The sequence below is a fragment of the Amia ocellicauda genome, chromosome 11 (assembly GCF_036373705.1).
Source record: "Amia ocellicauda isolate fAmiCal2 chromosome 11, fAmiCal2.hap1, whole genome shotgun sequence".
Classification (NCBI taxonomy): domain Eukaryota; kingdom Metazoa; phylum Chordata; class Actinopteri; order Amiiformes; family Amiidae; genus Amia; species Amia ocellicauda.
In genome coordinates, this window is record NC_089860.1 from 5,240,670 (window position 1) to 5,250,923 (window position 10,254).

The window sequence follows — 10,254 nt, forward strand, 5'->3', positions numbered from 1 at the left end:
TCTATGAATCTGGCCCCCAAAGTATTTTGATAGATTTAATTTTTCTTCTAACAAGTCACCTCTTGTAGCTGTGCAATCCCTTATTACCAAATCTGAATGTCTTATCCTCACTGTCCACATAATCAAGATCAGCCCACCCATCTGATCCCTTTATAGTTAGCACTGAAATACATAATATAAATGTTCAAACAAATAAGTCAATAAACCTGACGGTTTTAGGCATAGTCATTAAAGTGACTGCATTCATATTAAGATTTAGGAGTTGGACAGTTTACCCAGTACTGTTGTAAACAAGAAGCTTCTGAATGACCTCTGGCCTCAGGCCTTGTGTCAGGTACAAGATCAAGCATATAATGATGTGTGGGTGCCTGCTCTGTTTTGTGCTAGGTGTTGTAGTGCCCTTGTATAGTCTCTACCTCACAGCTCCTTGTTTAATTATGGCAGGGCTCTATAAAGCAGTCAGGGGGATTCTGCTTTATATGAATTCATAAACTGTAGGGGGGAAAAAAAAAGTGAATCAGAACCCTTTTCATATTGGTTTTTGTATTTTGTAAGCATCTGTGGAGGATATTTTGTGTATCTGTACACTGAGTTTTTGGTGCTTGGAATAAATGCAGATAAATACTTTCTGGATTTTGTAAAACAAAAAGGGTAACACTTTAGATTCCGTGGACCAATTTCATATTAAATACATATTCAATTGAAATCTATTAACATTCAACTACTTGATAATTAAAGTTAAATATAATGTTAATGTAATATCTATCCATACCAACAACTTTGTCAACGTGTAAAAAAAAGAACAGCTCAGCCATCTACAGTAGAGAAATCTATGTTTGTCCTAATTGTTTCTTGTAACTTGTTTTATGGGTTTGATATTTCCACTGTAACTTGTGTTTTTTTCATGCTGACAACATTGTTTGTATTGATAGATATTAAGCTGACATTCTATTGATATTTATTTAGCAATTAGTTGAATGTTAATAGATTATCAATTGAATATTAAAAATGTAAAAGTCAAGACTAAACAGGTCTGCATTTTAGTTTCTGGGGGCACAGGACTCAAAGTCTCAAAGCAGCTGGGACTGAAACCAATATTTCTTGCGGAACGGATGGCAACATAAAACAATTACCTGTATCTTCCCTTGTGAATGGGCTGTCTAGTGATAACATCTTGTAAGTATGCAATCTTACAATAGGAATATTGTGGATAGAGATTCTATTGAAATAGAAACAATTGTTTCAGAGGTGCACAATTTTCTGGTACAGAAACTGTTATACCTCCTGTCTTGTCAGTAAATGAATGCTCTGTGCAAGCTGCTCGGTCGACTGACTGCCGTTCCTGTCAGCCAGTTACATAGCCCTAGTCTGCAGGTGAACATGTGGCCCTCATATCTGACCCGTCGCTGAGAACAATTATCGCTGGCATTTGTTAATCTACAAAAGACTGAACACAGAGATAAGCCATGTGCAGTCTCTTGCTTGTATGTCTAATGTAAAACATTACCTAACTCTGATAGGTTGTACAGTAGCTGCCAGAGCTCCTTCTTTCCTGTGATTTATTTTTTTATATATAACAATTCCTGCAGTGATAAGTCCCCTGCCCCCAGTAAATCTACATTTGTTTTTCAGAACTGGTATCTAGTTGATGATTAATTTCTGTGTTCTCTAGGTGAACTCCTGGATGTACCCAGGATATGTGTATTCATAGTTGTCTGAGGTATTTATGAGATGGGGATCTGGTTTAAACAGAACAGCAAATCTCACCTGATCTAATGGCATTTGGGATCATAATATAGATAGATTTGGGGCATACTTAAAAAATTAAAAGGACGAAGTCTAAAACAATGGTCTAGAATTTTAGAAGAGCAAACCTTGAAGGTATGAGGCAGCAGTTAGACTGGAGAACACTGGATACAGATTCAGTCGAAAATGGATGGTTATATTTCGTACCAAAACGAATCAAATTGAGGACCAAAAAACATTGGCCAAAATCGTTTAACAGAAATATGCAATATGCTTTTTTCAATACTATAACAGCTAAACAGCTAAATGCTAAAAATTGAAGTATCTTAAAAAATTAACAAGATGTTGCTAATGTGTTAAAATTAGTAGTTCACAGAGGTTGTTTCAAAATAAAATTAAAAAACTGATAACACGCCACAGGTTAACACTTAGTCCAGTCAAACTGTAAGACAGATCAGGATAAATGAGGAGGAGGTACTAAAGGGACTAGCAGAATTAAAAATAAACAAATCACCTGGGCCAGATGGTATATTTGTAAATAAATTAGGGAAATTATTTATATGCCGCTAAATGTGCCAACTAACTGGACAACTGCAAATGTCATACCTATCCACAAGAAAAAGAAAGCTTTTGACAAGGTTCCACACCAAAGACTGATCTTAACACTGGAAGCTGTAGAGTAATATAAATTAATAGATTATGAACTGGTTGATGTATAGGAAACAGAGGGTGTCAATAAGAGGAGTTGCTTCTAACTAGAGTGAGGTTGTTAGTGGAGTTCCACAGGGATCAGTATTTGTGAAATCTATATTAATGATCTGGACTCTGGGATAGTTAGCAAACTTGTCAAATTTGCAGATGCTACTAAAATTGGTGGCTCAGCAGATACAATCTTGGCAGCACAGATTATTCAAAGGGACTTGAATAATATCAATTGTGGGCCGACACCTGGCAGATGAAATTCAATGTGGACAAGTGCAAGGTACAGTATTACATGCAGGTAACAAAAATGTCCACTATAATTACACTGTGGGATGAATAGAACTGGAAGAAGTAACACATGAGTAAGACCTAGGAGTCTATGTGGACTCCTCACTTTCTCCATCCAAACAATGTGGGGAAGCAATAAAAAAGGCAAACAGAATGTTAGGGTATATTGTCAAAAGTGTAGAATTTAGAACAAGGGCAGTAATGTTAAGACTGTACAATGCACTAGTTAGACCTCATCTACATACTGTGTACAGTTCTGGGCTCCACACTTCAAGAAAGATATCGCTGCTCTAGAGGCAGTTCAGAGGAGAGCAACCAGACTTATTCCAGGTCTGAAGGGAATGTCCTACTGAGAGACTGAGGGAACTGAACCTTTTCACCCTGGAACAGAAAAGACAATGTGGGGACTTGATTCAAGTCTACAAAATCATGAAAGGCATTGACCACATCAAACCAGAGGAGCTCTTCACCGATCTAAAGGGACACATGGACCTGGCGACACAAATGAAAATTGGGCTTAGAGGCATTCAAGACAGAAAACAGGAGACACTTCTTCACACAGAGAGTTGTTTCAACTCCCCAGCAATGTGGTTGAAACCAACAATTTGGGAACATTTAAAATCAGACTGAATAGGATCCTTGGATCACTTAGTTATTCATGGACACCAAATTAACACGATGGGTCGAATGGCTTCCTTTCGTTTGTAAACTTTCTTATGTTCTTATGTTCCTAAGGATTGGTTGCTTAACTTGCTGGAGGAAATCATTTGTAAACCTACTTCATTGTGGAGGGCACGACCCACACCTCCATGGCAGCGATCTTTTCAGGGTCAGGCACCACTTCCACCTAACTCACGCTATGGCCCAGATAACCCAACTCTTTTTTAAATAGGCAGCATTTTCGTGTCTGTAGCTTCAACCCATATTCCCACAGCATCTGGAAAACCTGCTCTACGTGGTATACATGCACGTGAAAATTCACAGAATAAATGATGATATCATTTAAATATATAAAAAGTGACTGATTTAGCTTGTCTCCTAGGCATCGTTGCATCAGACACTGAAAAGTGGCAGGGGCATTGCACAACCCAATCGGCATCTGCCAGTAGCCACTCGTTAAGTCGAGTATCATTCGTCCCTAGTCAAGCTTGTCAATGATTCTTCAATCCGTAGGAGCGGATAGGCATCTTTGTGGTTGAAGGAATTTTGGCGACGATAGTCAACGCAAAACCTGAGGGACCCATCCTTCTTATTAGCCAAAATGATGGTGACGGCCCAGGGACTGCTACTTTCGGTTATTATACTGTGCTCTTTAAATTTGCCGGATCAGCCCGTGCAGTTTGTGATACATCGGCGGGGGCACCAGATGATACCATTCTCGCAAACCACATCTGTCTTGCCGAAGTCTTCATTGTGTGCGGCGAACACATTCCACCACTGATGTAGGATGTAGGATGTCTAAATGCCCTTGTTGGGCCGTAGTGAGCTCCTTAGATTCTTCTGACCACATGGCCCTCCGACCCCAGTGACTGGACAGGGCACACGTTTACTTCCACCACCCCTGGGTGTTGATAAGACAGGGCCAAATCGTGTTCTGGATAGATCCCCCACTGGTCAACACAGTACAGTCTAGCCAGGGGCACATCTAGGGGATAAGGACATACATTAAGTAGTTTAAGCGGCACTCTGCCGCACACATGCCACTACCTGGGCAGCTTGCCACTGACTATCTTCATCCAAGGCCTCCACTAAAACACAGTGCCCAGACCTATAGCGGAATTCAGTTACCTGAGCCCATAGTATCATCTTTATGGAATTTGCACTGGAGTCTGTCATGTCAATTGGGTGGTGCCCACCAATCCCATACACCTGGCATCCAGGACCAGCCGCCAACAGACAGCAAACGCATGCTCCCAGGTCTTTGTGTCCCCGGCTGCGAAACGGAAAGTAGCTCATTGGGTATTGAATAACCGTTTCCAGACTGCCCCAATAATACCCCCACCCCCTTCTGTGGTACCTTAATTCCCACAATCACAAAATCTAAGATTGCATAACCTAGATACAGGATTTGCAGACTAATAGCCTCTTGAAGCTGTAGCCATGAAATCTCAGCCTGATCACCCATCATGCGCTGTCCCGAAGGTCTCACTAAATAATGTGGCCAGGGATCTTGTATCGAGAACATATGGTAATCTCAACCCCTCTACAATAAGTTCGACCCCAGGACACACTCCCACTAGGTCAGGCTTCTGTATGGTGGTGTTTGACCCTATATGACCCCCTCCTACGGACCTTACCATAGTCTGTAGTCGGGGCTCTACCTCCTGTAGCTGGCTCACTGGGGACAGTTTTCATGGAGATGGTCCCCCCCAACTGCTTTATAGACACCTGGGCTGGCTAGGCTACAGTGCAACTTTGGGCAGGTTGTCCCAGCTCCAGCCCTCCACCTGGGCCCAACTCTTCCTTCTAAATGTTCCCGAGTTGCTGGACTTGCTGCCGAAGCTCCTCGTGCACCTATGCCAGCAGCAACGCTCTATACTCAGCAGAGCTCAGAAGTTCCTGGTGTTGAGGGGTAGCTACAGTTACTTGTTCAGCAGTCACTTACTATTTTCACAGCCGTATTTCAACCTCCAGCACCTGAACCTCCTCCTGGATCTCGAGAAAGGTCAGCCATGGATCCCGGTGAATCCTCCTCTGGAGTTCCTGCTGAACCGGGCCAGCTAATAATCTAGAAAACAATACACTACATATCCTAAATAACTAAAATGAAATAAAAGGGTTTAAGAACTGTTAATTTGCAGACACAAAGTGTGAAGCACCGACCCTTGGCTTGTCCGCACAGACAGCAACACCACACACCACTACTAGGCGAGTATGGTATTGGTGCTCTGTGGGATTTGTTCTTCACAAGCCTATTACCTTCCTGTTGCCTCTCTCTTTTCCATTGGTCACCTGAAGGAAGGCAGAAGACTGTAGCAATTAAGACTCAATTAAGCAACTCTGTCTGGAAACAACAGAAAAGTCCAATAGTCTGTAGGTTATCCTGGGACAGCAGGCAATCTTTAGTTCACTCCATAGTAACTCCATAAGTAAGGGTCAGTATAGAGTTCAAATCAACAATAAACCAGCTTTTTGTCTGAAGTACATATAGAAGGAGTGTTCTATGGAAGCTTGCAGAAGTTAAATATTTGAGGGGAGGGGCTGACAGTGGTGGCTTATATCAAATAAAGTTGCTTTTACAAAAAAAAAAGTTTTCTGTTTTCTCTTTTCATATGCATCTGCACCACAAAGCCAAGGAATTGGCTACTTAGTTTAGTCCTGTACAGTACACTGTTGTTTGGAATACAAAACACACACACAAATCAGTTTGAAAGAATACCACAGAAGCCTAAGAAAATGTCCTGGCAGTTTTTTTTTGGCTTAATATGACTTTCTACTACTCTATTGTACATTCTTTTATTTTCTGGTATAGTTTTGTTAGTGTCCCTGTGACTCATTGCAATAACTTCTATAACCTGTTAATCTTTCAGACAGGAGAGCAGGCTGCCAGTTTATGATCTGTCTGAATTGAGCCTCTAGGTACTGCATTATGATTGACACTCTTCATTAACAGAGACTTATTTGACACACAAACGCTAAGAGAATCGGACACACAATAGCATGAAAACATGGTTTCCAGTATGCTGTTATATAAATGGAGCAAGTCTCTCCATCCAACCAGTATTCCTTTGTGCTTAGTTTGAAAAGATTTTGGCTTTACTAACCCAAACTCCAGTGTCTGTCTGGGGGGAACGGAAGTGTCAAGATCCTTATCGATGTTTCATCATTCACTTGACAGCAAATGAAAATCAATCATTGACTAAAACCCAGACTATGCAGGTCTCTGCTACAAGCCTTTGGCTGGACTGGCTTGACTTGTCTCTTGATTGCATTAGAAATAGAGATTTAAAAATAAATAAATAGATCTGAATAAGTCAAAAGTCCACGTCAATATGGTTGAGACATGGTGAAGTGTGACAAGAGATCTCAGTGAGCTGTTGCATTATGCCGGCCAGTCCTGCAAGGTGACGTGACATGGCCTCTCTGCTTTGCACAGTGGACGGATCACTTTGTATAAAATAAGCGCTAAACAAGTTGGTTAAGGTTTCCATTGAGGAGTACCGCATCTAAATGGTTTCAAATGGTGATATAGCATTCCTTAGTCTTTGTAGTATAGCTTTGTTTAGTCAATTGAAATATGAGAGTTTTAGGTCATTTGTTTGAAAGGTTCTCTTTTTATGTAGAAACCGTGACAAATACGCAATGTGAAGCAACTTTCACTTTTTCACTCATACAGTTCTCTGTGTCAACCCTGCCATTTTAGAACTCTCCTCCCTGAACGAGTAATAATCCCATTTACAATTTAGTTGTGCACTGTTGGTATAAATACCAGGCTTGTTGCATGACCTTCTGTATAGTGCCTCTACAAGTATTCAAAGATTTCAAGACTAGGGAGACTGTTTCGGGCCTAGGAGTGATCTTGGCCTCTCTACTTTGACAGTATTGTCCTCTTTGTAGTGCTTTGTAGTGCTGTGACCAGAACTGTACACAATGTTCTAAATGAGCCAATTAATCTTGCCAATTAATTGCCCAATTCAGCACATTCAATAAGCATCAACATGTCACAGGAATTGTGTTAATTGCAAAAACATTTCAATCCATAATGCATTTCCTGGGCTTATACATCAGCGCTGCTCAGTGTAATAAGAGATGGGGTTCAACACATTCTACCATCACAACTTGGTGGCTAGTCAGTCAGTCCTAGAATTCCATCCAGATCCTATTCTTGAATAATCCTGAAGATTATCTTTATGATAATGCACATACACGCAGACACAGCGCCTCCTGTGATAGCAGACCTCATATCATCTCATCTCTCAGCTGGATGCAGTTGCCAGGCAAGAGACAGACAGCTAATAGATGTGATACAGCGGTCCAAATTGTTTCTTCTTGCTTTTAAATATTTACATTTTAAATCTCTGTCAGCTCTTGGATAAAAGATAACAGCTCTTGGATCTGTTCCTGAATCATTTAAAATAGCTGTAATTAAACCACTTCTTAAGAAATCCAGTGCATACCCTAATTCACTTAAACACTACCAACGTATTTCAAACCTTCCCTTCCTTTCTAATGTTCTAGAGAAAGTTGTTGCAAACCAATTGCAAGCTTTCTTAGCTAATAATCATATTTATGAAAATGGCTGAAACAGCCCTGTTAAAAGTATTACACTACGTGTTTCAGTCCTCTGACTTGCATGGCACTGTTATTATTTTAGTGTGACTTTTGACACAACTGACCACCAAATCTTGATACACCGCTTAGAAAACCTTGTTGGCCTGTCTCACAATGTTCTATCCCAGTTTAATCATATCTGTCAAACAGACTCCAGAATGTATATATTAATGAGAACTACTCAAATTTAACTGAGGTTAAGTACGGAGTCCCACAGGGCTCAGTCCTTGGACCTATACTTTTTTCATTGTACATGCTCCTTTTATGTAATGTCATTCGATGCCATAATATTAACTTTCACAGCTACGAAGACGACACACAATTATATTTGTCTGTAAATCCTAACGATACCACAGACATAGAAACACTAATCTGCTGTCTGTCTGAGATTATAACTTGTATAGTTATAACTTATAACTAATTTTCTTATGCTTAATTCTGACAGAAGTCCGAATTTTAGGGGACAAAAATCGGACTGTTCATCATACACTGACAAAACTGAGTAATGATAACTTTAATTTCTCCCCTAAGGAGATGTCACGGAACCTGGTTATCATCTGTGACCTTTATCTATCCATTGAATCACACATTCAGAATGTGTCGAGATCTTCCTTCTTCCAGCTTTGTTAAACTAAGACAATTCCTCTCATTACATGACACTGAGAAATTGATACACGCATTTGTTACATCTAGATTGGATTAATGTAATGCCATTCTGTCAGGCAACACAAATAGAGCTATTTCTGCACTTCAGTTTATTCAAAATGCTGCTGCAAGAATCCTAACTAAAACAAAGAGACATGAACACATCACTCCAGTATTGTCTTCTCCTCACTGGCTGCCCGTACACTGCAGGATAGATTTCAAAGTTATGTTATTAGCATTTAAAGCACTAAAGGGACTGGCAACTCCCTACTTAACATTTTTACCTCCCTAAAATATCTCCTTATCGAACACACTCCAGGTCGGCCGTTGAGATCCATGGACATACAATGCACAATTATATTAGTCCGGCAAGGGTTTTCCTGCTTTGCATGACCAGTACCTGAGCATGACTTTATTTTTGTCTTCCAGGAATGGCCCTCTCTGAGGGGCCGAGGCACCTCGTGCCCCGCTGTGGAAGCCTGACGAGGCACATTCCCCCCCAGAGGGCTGATGAGGCACCCCACCATGGAGGGCCAACAGTGCACCCACACCCCAAAGTCTGACAAGCCATTGTCACCCAAGGGCCGTTGATGTTCCAACCCTGCCACCCCTGAGGGCCGGTGAGAGGCCCCCACCAGAGGGAAGACCACAGCCAGCAGCACCATTTAAGAACTTTCTGATCTCCTTGCTGCTGTAACAACTATATTGCCTGGAGAGGAGGCAACCATTAGGCCTAGGCCTTAAGCCATGGACCCTCAGAGATTTATTTTCTCCTATATGCCATCCACAGGAATATTTATTTTTCTCTCCTCCGTACCTAATGGTTTATTTAATGTTTTTTATTTTAGTTAATTTAAACAGTTTTATTTTATTATTTTTTATTTATTTTGTGTGGTGGCACGGTAGCACGGTGGTTAGCACTGCTGCCTCATGGCTCCAGGGGTCCCAGGTTTGAGTCCCAGCCCAGCGTTCCTGTTTGTATAGAGATTGCATGTTCTCCCCCTGTCTGTGTGGGTTTCCTCCCACTGTCCAAAGACATGCAGGTTAGGTTAATTGGCCATGCTAAATTGCTGTGTGTCTGTTGCCCAGTGATGGCCTGGTGTCCTGTCCTGGGTGTGTTCCTGCTGGGATCAGCTCTGGCTTCCCTGCAACCCTCACCAGGATAAGTGGTTTTAAGATGGATGGATTTATTTTGCTGTATGTAAAACACTCTGTGGCTACCCTGTGAAGGGCACTATATAATTAAAAATTAATTGATTGATTGATTTTAAGGCTTCTGTATGCACAAATGTATATGGCCTGGGATCGTAGCAGCCTTTGTAAATGACTGTTGTGCACCTTCAGGAGGAAGCTGTCCACTGATAACAAACACACTGACAACAAGAACCACACTTCCTCTGGCTACACATGATTAATGAAGCATATAGGTAGAGAGAAGATGCACAAGATAAGACCAAAGATGAGCAGTTTGTGCAAGTTTAAGTTCCATTTATTTCCTAATCAACAGCCGTCACTCAGGAACTAGGATTCTTACAGACATTACCAATCTAAAACATTCTCTCAGCCTTAATATTGTCTTCCAATCTGTGGTCCACAGAGACA